This window comes from Talpa occidentalis, unplaced genomic scaffold (assembly GCF_014898055.3).
Source record: "Talpa occidentalis isolate TD23 unplaced genomic scaffold, MPIMG_talOcc4v2.1 talOcc4.10, whole genome shotgun sequence".
NCBI classification, from domain to species: domain Eukaryota; kingdom Metazoa; phylum Chordata; class Mammalia; order Eulipotyphla; family Talpidae; genus Talpa; species Talpa occidentalis.
Window position 1 is genome coordinate 86,592,089 of NW_023600993.1, and position 24,189 is coordinate 86,616,277.

A 24,189-nucleotide genomic window follows, 5' to 3' on the forward strand; every position below is an offset into this window, starting at 1 on the left:
AAAAAAAAAAAAGAGAGAGAGACAAGAGAGTCTGAAAAAATGTCATGTCAAAAGAGAACACAATTATGCCTGCTGATTTTCATCATATTGACTTTTATCCCATATTCAGTCTTTTTTTTTTTTAAGATTTATTTTTATTTATTTATACAAGCAAGCACTGGGTACAGTCAGAAGCACGTGAGGGTGAAAGAATTCACCAGAGCTAGAGCAGAGCAGGCAGAAGGACCAAAGTACACTGCTGAGGAGAGCAGCGGGCGGCAGGAGAGGTCTGCGCGCCATGTGGGACCCTCCTCTGGTGGCCAGGGAGCAGCCGGGGATGAAACTGGCGCTGCAGAGGCTGTGGGCAGCTTTGCAACCCAGCGCTCAACCGCTGCGCTACCAGGGAGGCCCCCATATTCGGTCTTGATCATGAGTAGCTAGAAACTATTATATACTAAATATTCTTTCATAAACTTCTACTAGATTTATAGAAGATCCCCTTCTTGAAGTCAGTAATTGGTTTCTTTGGCTAAGTATATAGTCAAAAGCATATAATGAAATGTTCCTAGAATGGAATATGAAAAATAGTTATTTTTGTGATTATTCTTTACAGTATGTTAGCTAAGGACACCATGACTAAGTATCACAGATCAGGTAACTTAAAAAACTATTGTTTTCACTTTGCCTTACTTCTATATAGACCAAATTTCCTGTGCCAAATTTCCTCTTATTAGAAGATACTAGTCATATTAGATTAGGGTCCACCTTAATGATCTCTTTTATTAAAGACCCTGTCTCCAAATATAGTCACATTCTGAGATACTGAGTATTAGGGCTTCATATACATTCTTATTTATTTATTTGTTTGTTTGTTTATAAAGATTTATTTATTTATACAAGCATTGGGCACAGTCAGAAGCGTGGGAGGGTGAGAGAATTCACCAGAGCCAGAGTGGGGAACAGAACAGGCAGACTGACAAAATACACTGGTGAGGGGAGCAGTGGGCGAGACAGCAGAGGTCTGTCGAACCATTGTGGGACCCTCGCCAGCGGCCAGGGATCAAACCGGCAGAGGCTGCGGGCAGCTTCGCAGCCCAGCGCGCAACTGCTGCGCCACCAGGGGAGGCCCCCTTTTTTTTTTAAGATTTATTTATTTATGCATACAAGAGCTGGGGTACAGGCCAGAGATGCGGGGGTTGAGAGGATTCACCAGAGACAGAGTGGGGAAAAGAACAGGCAGACTGAATGAAATACACTGCTGAGGGGAGCAGCAGGTGAGACAGGAGAGGTCTGCCTCACCATGTGGGTTTCTCTCTGGCTGGCCAGGGATCGAACTCATGCTGCAGAGGCTGCGTTTTGCTTGATAGTGTGGTGCTTAACCCCTTGTGCCACCAGGGAGGCTCCATATACATTTTTAGGGGACATAATTCTGTCTATAATAGTGAGTGTGGGGAGGGATGAAAAAAGCAGTTAGAGGTTGAGTGGCTTTTCCTGAATTGAATTTTAGTGTTTTTTCATTCATTTCAAAACAGTTGTGTACCTACAAGGTATCCTGCTACTGGGGAGAGCAGCAAATAAAAAAACAAGTAAATAAAAGAGGTGAAGGGAGAATTCTGAGGTTTTTCAGTCTGGATAACTGGAAGCACTGATTTCTTATTACAAAGAAAGTGAGAAAAAACATGCTATTTGTAGCGAAGGATGCAAAAGAATTTAAGAGTGCACATAAATTTCACTTCAGGACTTAACTGGGACAGAATATATAGTAAATAAGAAAAGGTTTATTTGCAGCAAAAAGAAAAGATGAAAAGGACAATTTGACAAACGGACCAAATTCCAAGCCAGCTGGAGATTTATGTCCTTAAATAGTCAAATGTAGGCTATTTTGGAAGAAAGAAAAACTGGAAGGTGTGACTTATGAATTCTGGTTCTTCTGCCAATTTATCAGCTACGGGACTCTTGACAAGTCATTTTTGAGCTCTGGTTTTCCTTACCTTCCTCATGGAGGAAAGCGGGTAGAAGGTGTTGAAAGGCCCATAAAGTAACAACTAAGAAAGTGCTGTTACACTATTCAAGTATAAAATAGATAGGCTCTCCATCAGAAATGTATTACCAATCATTATACCATTACATGTTGAAAGTAACTAAAGGGTCTCTTCCAATGCTATTGCCTTTAATATTTAAAGATATGTCGTAACTGCCTGCCAACATCAAAACCCTGTTGATAACCTTAATGCAAGATAAAAGCAGCAGTAACACAGCTGACTTGATAATGTAAAGAGGGAACAGTGAAATATGGATGGTTGCTTCCCAGCTCCAGCAAATGTTTATTTGGAATAATATAGTTATCTACTCCAACTGCACACCATCTGTTCCAAGTCTCCACCAAGTTGATATTTCTCACATGAACAGAAATGACTAAAAATTACATTTGATTAGCATCTTGCCTTCCCATGGAGGTTACCACTACCCACAATGTAAATCTACTGATCCTCAACCTCTTAACATTGTGCAGCATGCTGTTCTGGCCAAACACCTGCAACCAAAGCCAGCTAAACCCAGAGATTTGAGACTGACAGAGAAGCAGCTATCTCTAGCTTTCTTGGTCAATAAAGTTTTCAAAATTTTTTTTTTATTTTTTTGCTGGCCTTCTGGAAGAAATTATATCAAAAAGTTCAAAGCTAGTTAATAGCTTTTTAATATTAAAACCCATGTCTCTCCGGTTCCATCTATTGAAGTATCTGTGCTACAATTTCTCTGAAACACAAAGGCTTCTATAACAATACATTAGTGTATCCTGACAGGTCGATTCCAAAGTATATCCTAATATATCACTTCTCCATCTCCATTAGCTCAAGTCACTGTCATCTCTCACTTGCACTATTGCAACTGCTTCCTTATTCTTTCTGCTCTGCTTTTATTCCTGCGATTCTAATCTCCATGTAGAAGCCAAAATGCTAATTTAAAAACATCAAATAGACCTTGTAACAGACCTATTAAAACTCCTCTAATAGTTTCTCATTGCTCTTACATTTAAACACAAACTCTTTACCTTGGTTTATATGCAATTATCTACTCACTCTTTCTCAAAGTGTGGTCTGGGATCCTTTGCATGTATGTGCACGTGTCTCCTATAAAAATGCTCTTTGATGTTCTAATAATTTTTAAGAGTTTTCAAAGATATTCTGAAGAGTTTGAAGACTACTGACCTAGTCAATGCCTATCTCCTCTAATCTCAGATCTTACCTGTTCTGCCCTTATTCTGTGTGTGTGCATAATGCTGATCTTTCCACTTCTCAAATATGCTAAGGTAACTCCCACTTCTGTGCCTTGGCTCAGATTATTCCTTTGGTCTAGAAATGGCTCTTGTCAAATTGTTAAATGGCTTACTCTTTCGCATTTGAAATGAACACAAATGTTACCTCCTTAGAGGGAGCATAACAAGTTGTTCTCTATTCCCTCTACCATTCCATCCCATGATCTTATTTACTTCCCTCATTGTACTCATTACTATTACACCAATCAAGCATTAGTTTTGCCTAACAGATGACCATTTTGGGAAAATAAAGGCCTTACCTATTTATCTACTGTACTACCCTCAGCACCTAAGAGTAGACAATAGCGAATCACAATGATCAAAGGTGGCATATTCCCCAACTTTAGTTGGATGTCAATGGTCTTCTCTTTCTCACCTTTCCTTGCTCAATGAATCAGCACAGCCTTACCACTTCTACCTCCTCATATCCACCTTCAACTTGCTCTCTACTCCCCACTCCCAGAGCTACTACTTTAGATTAGTCCCCTCATTTCTCAAACTGCACTCTTTTTGGGATCCAATCTATTCTGCATTTTGCCACCAGACACCAAATCATCAAGAATCCTCATTCTCTGTTGTATTTTTGTTACACAGACTGGCCTTCATGGTTCTGAGTCACAAAACTTTGATATTCTTCAGCATCCAGCCTCATGAACAGTTCTACTATATCCCAACTAGGAGAATCTCCTGTAAGTCATTTTGTGGTCATACTATCTCCATTTCCTAAAATTCCTTCCCCACTTTTCTCTACATACATTTATGTTTCCCAACACTTTTGATCCAACTTGTTGGTTCTGTTTTCATGATTTGAAAACATTACTAGACACTGCAACTATTATTTGGTAACAACTGTTAGTTGATAAGCTGTAAAAAAAAAAAAAAGACATACAAGGTAATTATTTAGTTCTTCTGAAGTATGTTAACAGCACTTACAGATAGCCAAGTCATCATTTCATATCAATAGTCTTTTGGGAACCACTACTTTAAGCAAAATGACATATAATGAAACAGATATTACCATAAACCAATACATATAAACAAGAGCTATATTCCTATGGCTTATTTCTGGTTACAAAAACATTACCAAACTTATAAGTAAGACCCAAAACACTGAAAAGATTAAATAATAATTTGTATTCATTCATTTATTTTCCAACCCCCTTATTCCAGTTCAAGGTCACAGGTGGTCAGTCTATCCAGTAGCACAGAGTACAAGGAACTGACCCTGGACACAGACTGTATGTGTCTCTTAGACTAGGACAATTGAGACACAGCAATGAACCTAACATGCACATCTTTGGGATGTAGGAGAAAACCCATGGGGGAACATGCAAATTCCACACAGACAGTGGGCTCTGCCTGCAATATTTTTCTCATTAAAGTTATAATGAAATGACATTGAGGACCTGCTACATAAGCAAGCTATACTTACTCTAATTCTAACCCAAAGCCTGTAGTGTTAATGTTAAAAAGTTGTACACTTTTACTTGACACTAGGATAATAAAGTTAATTATGAAGATAGAGCTATGAGTCCATCAGCACCACTTAAAAAAAAAATCACCCCTCAAAAATACATGCACTATTAATGCATCAACACCCATATAATGAAGACAATATATTGCATAAATCATGACTCCATTAATCATGTCAACTATAATGAAGCTGAATATTTGTTTTTAAACTGCTGAGGAATATCACAGACTAATGCAATCATCAAATCTTTTGTTCCTATAACTGTCTCCATAGAACTTTCCATCCCCAAAATGCTATATTTATCTAGATCCATCCTCCCCCATACACAAACAGCTGTTACTCTTTCAGACTGAAAAATATTAAATTTTAAAATGCTGTTAACTTTTGCTATTTTAATTATAATAAGTAAAAATAAGTGTGCAATGCAAAGGCATATGTGCTCAGTCCCATCTTCCAAATATTAGTAAGGTATCTACCAAGTTAACTGTGGCTTAAAAAAACTGTTTTAATCACATTGCCATGCTCAGTTAATTCGAATGTAAAATATTTTTCTTTTCTGTAGATACTTACTCATAACTTTAAAGAGTTTACTGATGCTAGGGCTCTACTTGGTTCCATGTCTCAAATATTAAATCTCATAATCTGATTCATTTAAATGACCCAGTCTGAAGAATGATCAGCCAGCCTATGAGCTTTTTGCCTTGGGTTGAAGAACCACAAAAACAGAAGTGCAGGCTCAGGAGTTGCACAGACCAATGATCAAGATGCTCTTGAAAGATGGGAAACCCCTGAACAACACCCCTGGTTGGCTGACACTCAGCTTCTGTTAGGGAAAGCTTGGCATCTAGGGCTTTGCCTTACTGCAAAGATAGCTCAAGTCACTGCTGGATAACTAAGGAGTGGTTCTTGGCAATAGTCAGTAACTGGTAATAGTTCTGTCCTCTGCAGCCTTATCACTGTCAAATATTTGAAGAAATCTATCTTATTATGAATAATTAAAAGACAGGTGGTTGTGCAAACCTACCAAACGTGCTCCTGCTACACATAGCGGTGGGGTGGGAGTGAGGGCAAGAAAAAAATAAAAATCTATGTTGAATCTGTGATTCAATCTGGTTTCTAACAGTAGCAAAACCAAACCAGCTTAGGGTTTGATGGTTTTTTTTTAACTACTTTCTGGAAGCTCTTTGTGGGTAGGACAATGGGATTTTAGACATTTTTGAGTTTATGAGCAGATGCACCTCTGAGGCAAGTCAACAAATATGCACTGAATTTTGGTTATGTAGAGAAAGTACCTGGTAAATCCATATGTAAGGCGAGGATTCTTTCTATAACATTATACAATTTAGTATCATTCACATGTTTTTAAAGTGGAAATTTCTGGGCCTCCCTGGTGGTGCAAGGGGTTAAGCACCGCACTATGAAGCAATCCACAGCCTCTGCAACACGATTTTGATCCCCGGCCGGCCAGGGAGAAACCCACATAGTGACGCAGACCTCTCCTGTCTTGCCTGCTGCTCCCCTCGAAAGTGTATTGCAGTCAGTCTGACTATTTCAGTCAGTTCTGTTCCCCACTCTGTCTCTGGTGAATCCTCTTACCCCCTGCATCTTTGGCCTGTACCCCAGCTCTTGTATGCATAAATAAATAAATCTTTGAAAAAAATAAATAAAGTGGAGATTTCTGCACATAATGCAGGACTGTGCTGCCCTGTATGGCAGTCATTAGCCACACACAGCTAATGAGCACTTGAAATGTGGCTAGTCTAGACAGAGAAGCACTGTAAGTAAAATATCACCAAGTTTCAAAGATTTAGTACTAAAGAAAAAGGAATGTAAAATACCTGAATAGTTTTTATGATTGTATGCTAAAATGGTATTTTAGACATATTAAATAAAGCAACACATTATTGAAGTATTCAATAATTTCACCTATTCCTTTTAATAAAGCTACTAGAAAATTTTACACATGTGGTGCCTACTTGTGACTTACATTATCATTCAGTTGGATAGTTCTCCTATAGGAATATGATGCTATGATTAAAGTACAAACATGTTTTCTCGATTCAGACAGATCAGGATGCGAACCGAGGCTCTGGAACTTCTCCAGCTCTTTGATAGCAGGAGTAGCTCCTCCTCAAAGTTCAGTTTCCTTGCTTAAAACATAAAGTCAGTACTGTCCAGAGGCCAGGGCTCTTTTGACAACAAGTGAAATAAAGTAGAACAATCTAACACAGACCTCCGCCCCCATGCCAAAGAAACCAGTTACCAAGCTATGTTAGCTGAGCAATTAAGTTTAGGATACTTTTGTATTCTTCTTCCTTTTCAGAAAGTAAATTTATAATTTACTTAACTGATCATTTTATGGTCTAAATCTGTGAGGAATGTAAGATGCATGTATAAACAAGGTACTTTATTACAATTAATCTGAAAGGAATGATATCAGATAAATATTCCTACAACAGATAAAGATAAGGGGCAATGTCTCCTCAGTCTCCTTGTGTTCTTTGTGCCTGGCTGAATTTCTGAAGCTCCATGTCAGAATCATTCATTTGTGCATCCCCCACAACCTCAAACTATACTTTGTTGTTGTTCTCTACCTTTAAGTTCCAGCTCTAATTTAATACATATATTTTACATTTAGATCTGTGAGGCTTCTACCTATCACAAACTTGCTTTTTACCTGTTTTTATTATAAACTGTTCTTCAGTTAAATCAAAAGATTTTTTTATGAGGGGAGGTTATATATTTATGGAAATGGCTATTTCTCCTTTAATGTTGAACTATCCTTGCATTATGGGATCATCTTGTTTGATTAGGCTATATTCCTTTTAACTACATTGTTGTTCTTTATAATGAATTAAGGAAAAGGGGAAAAGATAATGTTCTGTTTCAAACAGACCAGAAATGAAGTGAGAAGAAGTATCATGAGTTGAATGGCAATGACGCTTTTTTGATTAAAAATGTGTATGCATTTGTTTACTTGCACTTAACTTTGTTGTAATTAATACTTCAAAATGTTACACTTTTACTTTAACATTTCATCATTTTAACTAACATTTGAGCATGAGAACACAGAGAATACAACTGATATGTATATATGTTAATTTTAGAGGTGTGTATACTAGGGGAATTGGAGTAGTGGTGAGTTTTTAAGAGATTTAAACTATGTGACACCTCAGAAGAAATTTACAATCTGATGGAGCTGAGACCCAGGATAGGATCATTTCAACAATGTCAGGTAGGAAGCCAGCAAGTCATTTAGAGCTATGTGATCTAAGCAGAGGCTTCAAAGTCAAGTAGGTTTAGCTGTACTTCCTGCCCTGCACTCACTGGTAGGGAAACATGGAACTTCCCAAATCTGTTCAAGGACTCCTGGAAAGCCTGGGCTTGAGGTCAGTTTAGAGTGTGAATCAAAGCTAGAAAGCCCTAAAAGGGCATGTGGAAAGAGTAATCAGTGAAGATGTAAGCAAAGTGGAAGGGAAGAGCATGAGGAAAGGCATAACACAGGGAACAAAGAGCCTGGGTGAAATCAATTATGCCAGCACTGAAAGAAAAATCCAAGCAAAAATAAAGAATAGTTTACGGAGTCCCCCATTCTCCTCTCAGGGATAAAGATTTCAAGCCCCAGAGCGGGTAGCAGATGGGAGAGAAATACGCTGTTTCTTTCCGCTGCCATTCTCATTTCCAGGGCATTGTATATTTCAAATTAAAATATCAACAAACAGTTGAATCTGCATGTCTACATTGAGTTGGAACTTCTGATCTTCCCCCTTCAATGGGAAGACCCAATGATTCACTTTAAATTCCTGACTTTGGCACTACCAAGAATTTCTACCACAATTTAAACTATGTGAATGAAACAATGGTCCAGATGTGAGCATCTGCCTCTCATTTGCCTCAGGACAGAAATCGTGAGTTAAGATTAATGGATTTAATTCCAAAACAGCCCAGACATAACAAATTAAAATGAAATACATGTAAAAGGATTCAACTTTTGGTCTTGGAAACATCCGAGATGTTTTCTATCAGGTCCGCTTAAGGGAGTGTAATTAAAATTAATTTTAATGAAAGAAGGCAAAGTGATTCAAGTAATGAAGTTTTGATTTAGGCAGAAATAATTATAAGAGGTTCTCCTATATACTTTTAAAAAGCTAGTGATGAAGCTTATAGCTTTCAAACTGTGACAATCCTGAACTTCTCTATCCTAATTATGAACCTTCTGAGAAAAAAGGAATTAAGAGTGAAAATATGTACTGTGGGATTAGAACTTTTTCTTGATTCAAAGCAGCCTTTCTATCTTTATCTACCTATTATGAGGCCCCTTGGTCCTTCATACTTTAACCACAAAGTACTTTTGATAATTCAGAAATCCTTGACTAATGAAGGAATCTTAAGTTATATTCTATTTTGAACTCATACCCAAATGCAACACTCTGCTATAGAACTGAATGGCTTTCATGATTTCAGTCTCTGCTTAAAATGTTCAGAGAAAGTCAGGAGGAGCTGGTTCCATTGCTTTGGGTAAAGAGTCATTATCAACAGAAACCCCGGTTTACTCATTTCTAACATAAGGAATAACAAAGATAGTAATTACATTGTTTATAGGATTACATGAGCATATATGCTCAAAGTAATTTTGCACATGAAGTACCTTACCTATTAATTATCTGCTTTTTTAGGTGAGTGGGACAAATGATCAAGTACATACTGGTATGCAAGGAAGGACAAAAGGATAAAGTATATATCTCAATAGCCAACCATGAAGAGTAATCATTCTTTCTTTTCAAGTTTGCTTTCATATACTATAGCCAAGTATTAAAGTCAATTTCTCCACAGTTACTCGCTCAGCCCTCCATTATTCTCCCAGAGTGTAACAAAATGGGATGGTGAATTTGGAGAGAAAATAATGGTAATGTATTTTCAGTTCAAACTATAAAGCTTTCTAGAATACCTATATTCTTGTTATCTTCCATTAGTTCCACTATCCCATTTGTAATGTACAGGAGAAAAAAACACAGCAAGTAAAAGTATTTTGAAATACTGACATTCAATTAGTGGAGTATAAAAATGACTCCTCTGCCAGAAAAACATTCATACCATTTGACTGTGTGAACTCACTCCTGGGAATCTGTCTTTAGGAAAATAACTCAAAGGGAAAAGCAATCTATATCATAGAATGGTTAATCAAAGAGTGGAACTGCATGTCAATGTGAACTGTTGAAAGCATTCAAATTTACAAATATGAAGATCATTAAACACTTGAAGAAATGTACACAATACAAAACTATGTGGGGGGAAATCCTACAAAAATTATGTATGTGGAATGATGACAATCATTTATAAAAGAATGGGCACATATAGTCACAGTATGGAAAGGAACATGAAAATGGAATTAAGGACATGGTGAGGGTAACAGGTAAATATCAATTTCCTTGAATCCTTCTGAATCATGGCTTACAAAATAGTCTCATTTGCTTTCTCACTAAATTTTCTTTTCCACAGAAGAGTAAGAAACCCATTGGGCTGCCAAGCATTCCTAATATGTTAAGTCTTTCTTCACACAAGCAGTATGATCTAGTTATAGTGATCTCATTTTTTTGAAATCAAAATTTTGACAAGTAATTAGGGTTGAGAAAACAATAGGACCAATTATTTGAAAGAGGAAGCATGATGGAGAAACCAAGATATGAAAGTCAGAAGTCCTAGACCTAATCCTTGAGAAGTATAAATGGGTAAAAACATGCTTTTAATTAAGACTGACTGTCCTTGGTAACAACGCGAGGAACTTGTTTGTGTGACCAAAGCCATGCCAGTTAACTTGTCAAAATGCTCACTGTTCATTTAAAGGATACATTTTTTTTGGTGTACAGTAAATTCTTAAACAAGGCAGCCCATAAGATAGGCAATTAATCCTGCCTCTAACTTGTTTTATCATCAAGAAATGAAATACTGGGCTTCCCCTGGTGGCACAGGTGGTTGAGTGCAGAACTGTGAAGCTGTCTGCTGCCTCTGTAGTGCCAGTTCGATCCCAGCCGGCCAGCGAGGGTCCCACATGGCGCAGCTGACCTCTCTTGTCACGCACGCTGCTCCCCTCAGCAGCGTATTTTGGTCAGTCTGCTTGTTCTGTTCCCTACTCTGTCTCTGGTGAATCCTCTCATCCTCCCGTGAATCTGGCCTGTACCCTGGTTCTTGTATAAATAAAATAAATTTTAAAAAATCTTAAAAAAAAAGAAATGAAATATTAATAATCTTAATTTAAATTGCAAACCACTTTACAAAACATAAAATCATCACCACCCACTATTACTAACTCTATAGCTCCTACAAAGAAATCAGTTGACGAAGCTGGCCAGTTTATCTGATAGGCTGAGGGCGAAATCTCCTAATCTAAAAAGGTCATTTAAACTTAATGACTGCGATGACTAGGCAACCAATAGGGGAAAATAAAAGGAAATTCACAATTAATTGCGTGGTATGGCTGGCATAGGCGGTGGTACAGCAAAGTGCTTCCAGCACATTACGAAAAGAATACACCTGACAGAAAAGCTTCTAAATGTATTGCTGGTAGAGACATGATTATCATCTAAATCAAAAAAAGATGACTCAGGACTGAAATATATCTAACCAACATCCCTCTATGATTTATTATTTAAATTCAACAAATAATTCTCAACCACATACACTAATGCTTCTGCCATCAAATCTAGGGTGTACAAACAATGCAAATTTTAAGTGTTTTCTTTAGAGACTTTATTCAGCATTCTTCCCTACCCTATACCTCAGTTCCCTGGCTTACATATTTTAAGGCTAACTTTTTAGTCTGTGTTTGAGAACAGGGAACAGATGGTCTACATAGCATAAACTCTCCCCCAAACTAATTTTTACCAATCACATGTGGTTAAAACCCAGATTTATACCTACAGATTAGTGAGCAATAGAAACTCTCATTATGACTTCACAATTATTCAGTGTGACAGCTGTTTGTACCACTACCAAATGTGAGTTTTAAAACATAGGCTAACACTTCTGGTTCCAGAGGATTAAAACAAAACAAAAACCATTAAAAAAAAAAACAAAACAAAATGACAAAACCCACATGAAAACAAAGAATCTTTACAGTAGGACTACAGGTCTAAAACAAATCTTTGCAAAAATTTTAAAAGGTAATATTTAGAAACTAAGTAATCAACAAACACAGACATACATACCTACTCATTCCAATGTTCAAGGCTTTTACCATGGTTTTGGAACATATTTTCATTAAAAAAACAAAACAAAAAAATAGCAATTTTTATGTTGGTTGCAGATGAGTCCTACCCAAATAGAAAGAAGTATCACCATTTTGGGTGATATTTTTGACATTTCTATCAGCTGCTGCATAATGAAACATATCAGAAGATTTCTGCTCACAACACAAAGCCCTAATGCATAATTTGTTTATTTTGTTTCAGAGGAGGCCAGTCTCTGCCTTTTATGTCCAAAGCCCCTTGAGAGTTGGACCCATGTCTGTCTTGATCATTCTGTATTCCCAGCGCAACGTTCAGTGGCCAGAACATAGTATACACTTGATTCTTATTTAATAAAGTCAACTATTAGGAATTTCTTAGAAGATTACATAGAACCATCACATTTTCCTAGTAGGAATAGTAGGTTGAAAAACATAATCAGGATGCAAAATTAGAACCAGAACTTCAATTTTGACTTAAATCCAAATAAAAACTAGGTAGACTTTCCTTCAAATGGTTGATAACTGTCTCCAAAATACCTTCAAGGCCCTCCCTAGTGGCGCAGGGAGTTAAGCACCGCACTATGAAGCAATCCGCAGCCCCTACAGCACAAGTTCGATCCCCAGCTGGCCAGGGAGTGACCCACATGGCAAGGTAGACCTCTCCTGTCTCACCAGCTGCTCCCCTCAGCAGTATATTTCAGTTAGTCTGCCTGTCCTATTCCCCACTCTGTCTCTGGTGAATCCTCTCACCCCTCACCCCTCTGGCCTGTACCCCAGTTCTTGTATGCATAAAAAAATAAATCTTTAAAAAAAAAAAGACAAAAACAGAAAAACAAAATGCTCTTCAGTTTTAAAGTAATTTGTTTTTATGACTAAATTATATGCCTTTACACACATTATATGCTCTAAACACACAAAAATAAACTGAGCAGTAATATTCTGCAACTCATTACTGAAACTACATAAAATGCATATTTTCAATTTTGTAGAAGTTTTAAAAGTTCAAAAATTTCTTTGCATTAAAAAACTAAAAGAAAAGAGGGATCTTGGACAAACCAAGAAGTTTATATGATAAGGTTAAGGATTGAAAATAGTGAAAACAATCTCAAAAAAGAAGAGCAAGATCAGAAGACAAGCTACTCAATGGCAAGTGATTTTTAGTAAAGGTACCAAAACAATTCAATGGGGAAAAGAAAAATCTTTCTAACAAGTATTTCTAGAACTGGATATCTAGGTGAACTAATATGAAAATTACTCATTATAAAAATTAAGGTTTTCTGTTTATCAAAAGATAGCATTAAGACAATGAACAAATAGGCTATATATAAAAATTATTCACAGCTCATATACCAAAAAAACCCTCGTATAGAGAATTATGACAAACGAACCATAAAAACATAATGAAATTTCCTTTTTTTTTTAATGTTTTACCTCCTAAAGGACATTCTCTCTCTCTCTCTCTCTCTTTTAAAAAAAGATTTAGTTATACAAGCACTGGGTACAGTCAGAAACGCGGGAGGGTGAGAGAATTCACAAGAGCCAGAGCGGGGAGCAGAAGGACAGAAGTACACTGATGAGGGGAGCAGCGGGCAGCTGGAGAGGTCTGCGCGCCATGCAGAACCCTCCTCTAGTGGCCAGGGAGCAGCCGGGGATCGAACTGGCGCTGCAGAGGCTGCGGGCAGCTTCGCAACCCAGCGCTCAACCACTGTGCCACCGGGGAGGCCCCACAACGAAATTTCTGAAAATGAGATTTGAACAAAGACTATTGAGCTAGAATTAATATAACTTCATAAAGGAAGATACAGCATGTTCAAAACACGGAGGCAGTAAACATTAATCATCAAGAAAATGTCCATTAAAATCACAATAAGCTACCATCACATAATCACTAAAATACAAAAAAGATTGACTAAATTTTTTTTTAAAGATTTTATTTGTATTTATTCATGTATACAAAGAACTGGGGTGTAGCCAAAAGGTGGGGGGTGAGAGGATTCACCAGAGACAGAACGGGGAGCAGAACAGGCGGATCTACTGAAATACACTGCTGAGGGGAAGCAGAGGGTGGGACAGGAGAAGTCTGTTGCACCACGTGGGTTAGCATCCTGGTGGGGTATCAAACCTATGCCGCAGTGGCTGGTGATAGAGTGATAGCTTGATAGCACTGAGACTTAACCCCTGCACCACCAGGGAGGCCCCAAGATTGACTAAATGTTAAGGAGAATATGTGAAGCATCATCTGGAACTCTCATACACGGCTGGTGGGAATATAAAATGGTATAACCACTTGGACTGTTGGAGAACTGTTTAGCAGTTTCCTATAAAATTAAACATAAATCTACCCAATGACTGTGTAATTCTGGCCCCAAAGAAACACTACATGAATATTTTTAGAAGCCTTATGCATAACAAACCCAAACTGGAAATAACCCATGTGTTCATCAACAGGTGAATGGGTAAATAGAGGTAAACCACACAATGGAATATTACAACATTGAAAAGAAACAATTTAAAGGATTTATACAATTACATGCATGAAATTCAGAGGTCAGACACAAGAAAATATACAATGCATGCTTCCATTTACATGAAATGGAAATGCAGTGGTAAAAATGAAATACTGGTGCATTTAAGGCTCTTAAACTTTTTAAAAAAGATTATTACACAAGAGTAGACAACTATTAAACTCATTGAATTGAACACAACTATGTGTGCATTTTATTTTAATTTTATTATGTTTTTTAAAATCAATGCAAAAGGACTCCCCAACCTATCCCAGTGCCTCCCACTAAGGGCAATTCTGCATGAAGATTGTTTTATCTTAGCATATGGAAATCACTCAGACTATCTCTGTCCATCAGATTTCTGTACAATAGCCATGAAAGGGCCTTCTTTCAGATCTTCTGTATAGCAAGTTTATGCCATACTTTAGATTTCCTGCAGTATTTCATCCTGAAGGGTGAATTTGATGGTCAGACCAGCACTTTTACATCCTGCCTGACCAGTGTTCACTTCTAATCAATAACAGATGTGGGAATGATGCCATGGTGGGCCATATGCCAAAGTAACAATTTTTCTCCTATTCAAGAGCAAATACCCTTCTTAAGCTTCAAGTCATCCAAACAGAGAGAATGACATCTGGAAATACACTACAATGCCATGTGTTTGGCCTCTTTGGATGATAGCTGTAGGCACTGCAAGCAGCGGGTTGCTGTGCCAGGCTCCTGGGATGCAGCAGAGTACAGCAACTCTACAACAGTGCAATATGGAGAAAATGCTAAAGCTTGAAGGAAAAGTAGTTGCAAATTCGTACAAGCTGAAGTTCAGTTAACAAAATTCCCTTTATTATGGTTCCTTGTTACAAATATGTGGGAATTATTTATTTCATTTCCATATTCATCTTAGGCCCAAATTTTCTATTTGTTCACAGCCTTGGCTTCTCAACTCCTTACCCTTTTCCTGGGATCTATTTTTTGAAAGCTAGTACTGCCAAGAAAAGCATAATGAACTTAAGTTAATGTTAATGTGAGGTCAGCCATTATAACTGCCTTAGAAAACATCACACAATTTTAGGAAATGTGGGAAAATATGAATTGGGTATATACACAACAAAGGAGTCAGTTATAAAGGAAAAGGGATAGAGAAGTAGGGCATTTGTTTTCAGTTTTATGTATTTTCTGCAATTGTATTAGTTTTTAAATAACTAGTGAAAGTTTGATGTTATTTGCATTATGCCTCCATTTGTTCTATTCTAATGATGACTAAAAAGTCACCAACTGATGACAAAGGAAAATTGATAAAAAAGTTTTTCTTCAGATGCCAACAGAACAATATATACCTTTCTTAATCCATAATGACAATAAAGCAGGTTTCCAGTTTACCCTAGATTTGAACTAGGGAAGACTCTCTTGCTGGGAAGAATAAAATAAAATCAGGAAGTAATGAGTTATAATAGTTATCATTACTTTCTATGTCCATATAGTCATTTGTAATGATAACATTAATATGAAGAATGGTGCTAAGCACTTTATAAATATTTTATTAAACAACAGCACTAAGACAATGGGAGATACCATCTCTTTACCATTTTACTCAATCAGAAATTAAGGCTCACAGAAGTCAAATTATGCCCAAAGTCTTACATGTAAGAGGTGACAGCTCTGCTGGATGCAGAGTCCATTAACTGTATCATAAGAAATCTAAATTGAATGATGCTGAATGGTTATAAGACTCAATGACATTGTACTTTGTGACCAAGATAAATAAAAGAAAAAATGAACATTCATCATAGCTCAAAAAGACTTCCCATTCCTCGTTCTTTATTTCTTCACAAATTTAAGAATGCAGAACATCTATAGCTAAAGTGGATCAAAGACTGAAAAGTAGGAGTTATTCTGTAGGAATCCATTTATGTTCTTTTTTTTAAAGATTGATTTATTTTTATACAAGAGCTGGGGTACAGGCCAGAGGCGAGGGAGGGTGAGAGGATTCACCAGAGATAGAGTGAGGAGCAAAACAGACAGATCGACAAAATACACTGCTGAGGGGAGCAGCGGGCGTGACAGGAGAGGTCTGCCTCACCATGTAGGTATCTCTGCGGCTGGCCAGGATCGAGCCCCGCTGTAGAGGCTGCGGACAGCTTCACAGTGTTGTGCTCAACCCGCTGCGCCACTGGGGAGGCCCCCATTTATGTTCCTAAATGACAATCAGAAAGGCTTATGGCAAGGTAATTCTTCTCTGTCAAGTAAATGAATTTGAGGAGAATGGGAGAAAAAAAATCATGATTTTTGAAAACACTGGATCCACATCAAAGTCATCCTTTTCTTCCCAGTATAGTTTATCAAAATTAACAATCCAAACATTTCCTTAATTATTTCCAAATATTCAGGTACCTTTAGAAAAAATGAAATACTACCAAGTATAAGCACAAATACAAAGGGTGAAAGGCCATCACTGAAATTACTATTTTAAACAATAAAACCATAAAACATAAGCAGGTATTCTATATAGAGTTTTCCAGGAGAGGCTGAAGGATAGAGAGCAAAACCAGCTAGAAAACAAAATCTCTTTGGCAAACATTTCAGTGACAACACAATTAGCACCTACTCCATTCATCTGTTAAGAGAGCTCAATCTTATTTTGGCATTAAATTAAACTTGGTATAGGAAAGATGGAATAAATAAGGCAATAAATGAACTGGGATAAGTACCAACTACAGGATCTCTCATGAACAACTCCACCCAACACAGAATATAAGTCCTAGAGATGGAGCACATTCTAAGTTTGGAATGGTTTAACTTGCATTCTTCCTCCAAACCCTGTGATTTTTCATGAGTGTGAGCAGAAATATGAATATGCGGTAGCAAAAGGCTACAGCTGTACTTGCAGATGTCGGGCTGTTAGCTCTGTGATCAGCAACCATGCTGTTGGCCTTGCTGGCTCCCTCCTAGTCACTGCCTCATCAGTCAGAGCTCTTGCTGTGCCCAGAGGACTGAGAGGTTCTTCCTGTTGGACAGCACCCCTTGCAATCAAGCAAAGGAAAAAGCCTGTATCAGGGAACTAATAGCCATCATAGAAATTTCAAGATTATATATTCTTCTCTCAATGAACAACTCCTATAGAAAATGCTAGTAAGAGGATGATGCCTCAATTTTCTCCTCCATAAAAATAAAAACAATAACCCTTAAGTTTTATTTCCTATCCCTGAGGTGTTGTTATAAGGATAAAATGTTTTGAAAATTAAAAGCACAACGTAAATATAAGGCTTTATTATAGTGGGGCCTGAATCCAAACAACGTAAATGGAAGATACTATGGCAGGACAAATGACAATGTCTGCTATCAGAGCAAACTTTTAAGTTCCAATATCTACTTACATATTAAGAGGTGACTGCAGATAAAAATTAAATAAACATAGGGCCTACAAAGCAAACTATATCCTCTTCCTAAACTGCCCTACTTCCCTGTCTCAGACACTTTGGAAACTCCTCCTTTAAGATCTAACTCTAATCTCACATCTTCACTAGCCTTCTCAGATATTCAACTGCACCTGGGCAGAATTAACTGCCATCTGACATCTGTATGATGTCACTAGTCATGTTGTTATAAGTAATTTGTTTCTGAGTCTGTCTTCACTAGCCCACATGAGTTCCTTAAGCTCTTTACTTTCACAACCACAGATTATTAACTCTTCCTAATTCCAGTTAAAAAATTAAAATGCAATCAAAACATTTCTATACCTTTTCTATTAAAGCAGAACTTTCAAGCTGTGCAAAGAATCACTGGAGAGGTATGAATTATAATATGTACTGAGATTTTGATTTCCTCAGCCTAAGATGGACTATTAGAACCTATTAATTTCTTTATGTGCTAAGATAGAAAAGGTCAGAAAGTACTACGTAAACCTGTATGAATATTTAACTTTTTAAAATATTAAACTAACATGAAAATAGATTGGTTAAAAACTACATAAATGGTGACATCAACTGAGGCATTGAGAAAAAAATACAATGACTAGAATAACTGCTTCACAATAATTGCTTGACTAGAAAATAAATGCCTCAGAACATGGGCATCAGGTAAAGCATCATATCCTGAAAGAGAAAAATAACTCGCATAGCAGTCAGTCTGTGCAAACACCATATGGTCTGCTAATTTAATCAAAATAACCCCAAATTTTACTTTTTCATCTTGCAGATAAAAATGAAAAAGTTACTAGAAATATTTTAGAAATTATTCTGCCACCCCCAGTGTCTAATACATATTCTCTTTTCAAACCTACCTTTGAAAGCACAAAAACACTTTACAGGCCACATTTAAAACAAATGATCAGAGCTCAGTCTCTTCATTTTCATACTTTAAAAAACACAAACAACCAATCATACTTTGCATGACCCCCCTCCTCAAAATTGAAACCTCTAGTCCTCTCCAGTCTACCTACAACATTTTAGACTTTTATAATCTCTTGCCTAGACTACAAACCATCTCAAAATGATCTCCCTTACTCTAAAATTGTCCCCATGAAATTCATCTTTTGCATGGAAGCCTCCATCAAAAAAGTGCCAAGTTGAGAGAGAGAACGAGAGAGAGCGAGCGAGCGAGAGAGAGAGCGCAAGAGCGAGAGAGAAAGAGAAAGAAACTGTAAAGAGTCTTAATCCTATTTCCTACAGAATAAAATATGAGCACAGCATAGGGTATGTTGCATAACAGGTCCTAACTACTCCTCCAGTCTTATTAATATCCTCCTCTTTTGACCTCATGACTTTACTGGGACATTTTTCTCTTTGTGCATGCTAACTTTCATTCATACATGAAGAACAGTCCTGGGCAAAGTCTCTTTATGGAACATCTTTTCTCACTATATTGGGCGGGGGGGGGGGTGGCGGGAAGCCCCTTCTAGGTTATGTGCTCTTTAGCCAGATGATGAAAAAAATATTAAAAACCCAGAGTATTTTCTTTTTGCTTTAGTCAAAAGGTGTGAGAGGATTTCAATCTAAGTTGGAAAAGGATATGAAAGGAAGAATTCACACATATACCCATAGAAAAACAGAACCGAGGCTGATTTTCTGCAAATTTTAAATTTTATCTCCTGACCAATCTAATGAACATCTATCTGCCAAGTTTCTCCTTATTCTCAAGTGAGAATGAACTTACTGGTTTGACTCTGTTTGGATCCCCCCTCTTTACACCTCTGCCCATAAATACAGCTTCCCCTCATGGCCCGAAACCTCAACACATCCTTAACTTGCTGTATAGTATGTGCATTTCCCAAAGTGCAATTTCTCTGCTATTCTCAAATAAACTCAACTTCTGGTAATTTAACTTTGTCTCAGTTTACCTCTTTACTTAGGGTAACAAAAGTTAGTGCAGGACTGAGTGACCACCGTTTTATTCTACCTAGTCTCCTCTCCAAATTCCTTGACTCTTGATTCCCTGCTAGTTTTCATTTTGTCTTTTATTATATATATATATATATTTTTTAAGATTTATTTTATTTATATATACAAGCACTGGGTACAGTCAAAAGCGCGGGAGGGCGAGAGAATTCACCAGAGCCAGAGCGGGGAGCAGAGCAGGCAGGCTTAAGTACACTGCTGAGGGGAGCAGCGGGCGGCAGGAGAGGTCTGCGCGCCATGTGGGACCCTCCTCCAGTGGCCGGGGAGCAGCCGGGGATTGAACCAGAGGCTGCGGGTAGCTTCGCAACCCAGCGCTCAACCGCTGCGCCACCAGGGAAGCCCATATATATGTATTTTTTAAAGCCCATTTGAATACAGATGGAAGTTAAAGCAAAAAGATCTTATAAACTGGGGCCTCCCCGGTGGCGCAGCGGTTGAGTGCTGAGCTGCGAAGCTGCCTGCAGCCTCTGCAGCGCCGGTTCGATCCCTGGCTGCCGGTGAGGGTCCTACATGGCGTGACAGACCTCTCCTGCCGCGCCCGCTGCTCCCCTCAGCAGTGTATTTCGTTAGTCTGCCTGTTCTGTTCCCTGCTCTGACTCTGGTGAATTCCCTCATCCTCCCGCGCTTCTGACTGTACCCAGTGCTTGTATAAATAAATAAATAAATCTTAAAAAAAAAATCTTATAAATTGTTTTTAGAGAAGTATATTTTATTACATTAGTCCCCTAATACATGAATGTTTCACATACACCTTTCCATTGCCTCACCAAGACCTATTATTCTTTAAACCTTACTCCAATTTTTAGTCACTCTTGGTGATTTTCTACCCATACTCAAGAGATTAAGGCAGTATCACAAGTAGAATCAATATTGTACCCCACAAAGAACTGTCACCCTCAATCTTCATGTATACTCAAAAAATGTGAGGCATAATATGTCACATAAAAGGCTGAATTTTTTTATACCTATTATCTCCCTGCATTCTTAAAATCATCACCTTCTTAGTGGGGGCCCTCCTTAACTGTTCTTTACAAACTTTCCTCAACTTAACCTGGGTCTTTCTAATCCCTTTCCATAACATATGAAGGTTTTTTAAATATGTAAAACCATATATATTTAGTCCACACACACATATACTGCTTATTAATCATCTTTATTATCTGTCTCTCCCAGTAGAATTTAATATCCATGAGGGCAGGATATTTATTTTTTTAAGTAATGCATTTTTATTAGTTTAGTCCACCATCAGGGGTATGCACACTCAATCGAAGTCATTCCTTGATGAGTTTCTCAGATAAAAATGCTCAGTTTTACCTTACCTTCCTAGTTCCTCTCCCCTATCTCTAGGACACCAAGTTGTTACTGGCCAGATTGATTTAACCTAACACTCAGAGGCCTTAACCCCTTTTGCTCCATCCAGCTATGGAAATCTGGGATGTCGAGAATACAAACATGAAAGAAATTCAAGGTTTATTTCATATGGATAAGTTTACTGCTTCCCTATGACATATACAATTCCTATTCTATCTGGCAATACATATACTCAAACATGTTATATAAAGATATTTTCCATTTTATTTCTCCCCAGAGGAGTTTTTCTTTAGTCCTTAAGGACTTAGCTCCTTTACATGGACTTTGGAGGAGGTCATGGAGCAGCACAGTTCAGTCCTTCTGGGCCAGAATTTGTTGAGTACCTTGCTGTGAATGGCACAACTCATGCAATCACGTAGTTTCTCATACAGCTTGGGAAGCACACAGGCATCGAAGACACTTACTTAGGATATGCCCCCGATGGCTGTGCCTCCTTCACTACGTTTGGAATGATGAACTTTGTCCTTGGGCATGCATCTGACGCAGATGGTGCAGCTAATAGGCTGTACATGACAGTGGCCCTTTTAGGTCCAAACTTTATTCCTCTTTTCTTGGTCATCTTGGAAGCAAGGACCCAAGAGGGGTCTTTGCTTAATTTATTAATGTACCTTCAGTGCCTAGAACAGTACTTGGCCATAACAGGCATTAACATATATTTAAACAATGAATAACAGTGAGGGCAGCTGTGACAATGTATTACTCTTCTCCCTCTCCCATCATTCAACCCATCGACAAGTTCAGAAAATTCAACATACCTCCAAAATGTACCAAATCATATCCTCTCTGTCTTCTGCTGCCATGTACCTAGTTCAAACTTACCCTTTTTTACTTCTGATCTTGCTGCCTTCAGACATGCTTCCATACAATTCTTTTTCTACACTACAGGAAGAATATGATCATTATAAAATATAAATTGGATCAAATTATTGCCCCAATAATTGGTTACTTAGCAGTCTTAGAATAAAATTTAAATTTCCGTCCTGGCTCTCCAAACTCTACATGAGTTCCCTCCTATTTCCCTAACTTCTTCTCTGTCTTCTGCATCTACTACATTATAACAACAACGGTCATTTTTCTATTCACTGACAATATCAAACTCACTGCTGCCATGTGGCCTTTGCAACTGCTTCTCTGAAGACTAATATTCCTCAATTTGCTATCTACCAGGTCCTACAGAAAAATCTCTATCGTAAGTGTTATTTGGATAATCAAACACACATGGCTCTTTGCCATACAATAGAACTTTGCTTTGCTTGTGAAAATGCTATTGCCATTTAAAAACAAACAAACAAAAACCCTACTCTCAGCTTCATCATGGCATTCACCTCAGGAACAGTATAGGACAACTTATCTGTTAAAGGGGATAATAGAAAATTAGTCTCATACTATACTGCAAACTCCTTTGCCCATTCAGCTGGTTTCAGTGTCTAGCATAAGAAAATAAAAAATGAACCATATTTCCGACAGGCCACTAAGCCTGTCAGAGTATCAAAATGAAAACTAAAACCACATGCACATACCTCCAGATAATAACATCTATAGCAGTATCGTGTCAACAATCTGTTCCATCTTTTATTAAGTTCTACACTTCAAATGAAAGCACACTTATTTTGGAGTCAGAAGACTGTGTCAAATCTCAATTCTCTTCTTTCCTGATGTCTCTCACCTCTCATTTCTCCACTGTTTAAATGAGGGAGCAAATTTAAAAGTTCTCAAAAGACTCATCAAAAAACAAATACTAGGGCCTCCCTGGTGGTGCAGGGCTTAATGTCTCAGGGCTATACAACTATCACCAGCCACTGTGGCACGAGTTTGATCCTCGGCCACGGAGCTAACCCACATGGCGCAGCAGACCTCTCCTGTCTCAACCTCTGCTTCCCTCAGCAGTGTATTTCAGTAGATCCCTGTTCTGCTCCCCACTCTGTCTCTGGTAAATCCCTTTGCCCCCTATACCTCTGGCCTACACCCCAGTTCTTGTATGCGTAAATAAATAAATCTTAAAAAAAAACCCAACAAAACAAAACTACAAATCCTAGCCTGTTCTAAATGTAACCATATCACTTTACCAGGAGGCCTGCCTTCATAGAATCTGTCAAGTAAAGTGTTGGCTGCCAGGGGTTCTTCAACTCCTAGGACTTTTATAAAACTCTAAATTCTGGAAAAATACTGAAATTGTTACTTTAAATGTCAGAATTATTAAATCACTTAGTATGAAATGTTGTAAACTCCAGATTTTACTAAGACTAAATGGCACAGCTAAACACCCAACAGTCAAAAGATCTTAGTCATGATTACTCTTGGTTTTCTGGGCTGTTTACTTGTAAAGGCTACCAGACCCTGAACCAGATACTCTTCACTGAAAGGAGTAGTGACTTTTGTCAAGATCACAATACACTACATGGGTAGTCAATAACATTTCAATTTAGGGATTTAAACATGGTACTTAATCTATTTGAGATTACACATTTATTACAAATAAATCATTGGCTTAGACCAATAACCAAAATGAAACATTTAATTTGTTTACTGATGAAGGAAGAAGCATAGGATACCAACCTCCTATTTGTGGTATTTATCTTAAATAAACTGGAACAACCATTGGTGCAAATACACAGGGCAAACAAAAATAATGCAACATTAAAGGCTTAACTAGTTCTAATTGAAGTTTTCCTACAAAATGTACTATTTTAAACTAGGTCCTTTTCCTAACATACTGCCCACTTGATTACATTTAATAAATGAAAAGGCAAATGACCAAAATTTTTATGTCCCCACCCAAGAAGCCCACTGGGCCATGTTTTGCTTGAGTATTATGGGCACAGTATGAAATATTTAAAGTAGTGACTAAAATTTTCCATAAAAGCTCATCCAAAGTCTAAAAGCTTTACTACTCAGAAACACATTCATCTTCAGACCTTTAAAAGATTTACTAT

The 24,189-nt window shown here is 37.7% G+C and overlaps 1 protein-coding gene across 4 annotated transcripts in view; it reads right to left on the minus strand.

Moving 5' to 3' along the window:
- CBFA2T2 (CBFA2/RUNX1 partner transcriptional co-repressor 2) overlaps nt 1-24,189 on the minus strand; it is a 104,055-nt gene that overhangs the window by 40,103 nt on the left and 39,763 nt on the right. The window contains exon 1 of one of the 4 annotated variants that reach the window (XM_037496835.2): nt 16,573-16,669. The exons of the other annotated variants lie outside the window; for them this stretch is intronic. The gene's annotated coding sequence lies outside the window, so the exon portion shown is untranslated. Of the gene's footprint in view, nt 1-16,572; nt 16,670-24,189 lie in introns of those variants that run through there. 4 annotated transcript variants of the gene reach the window in all.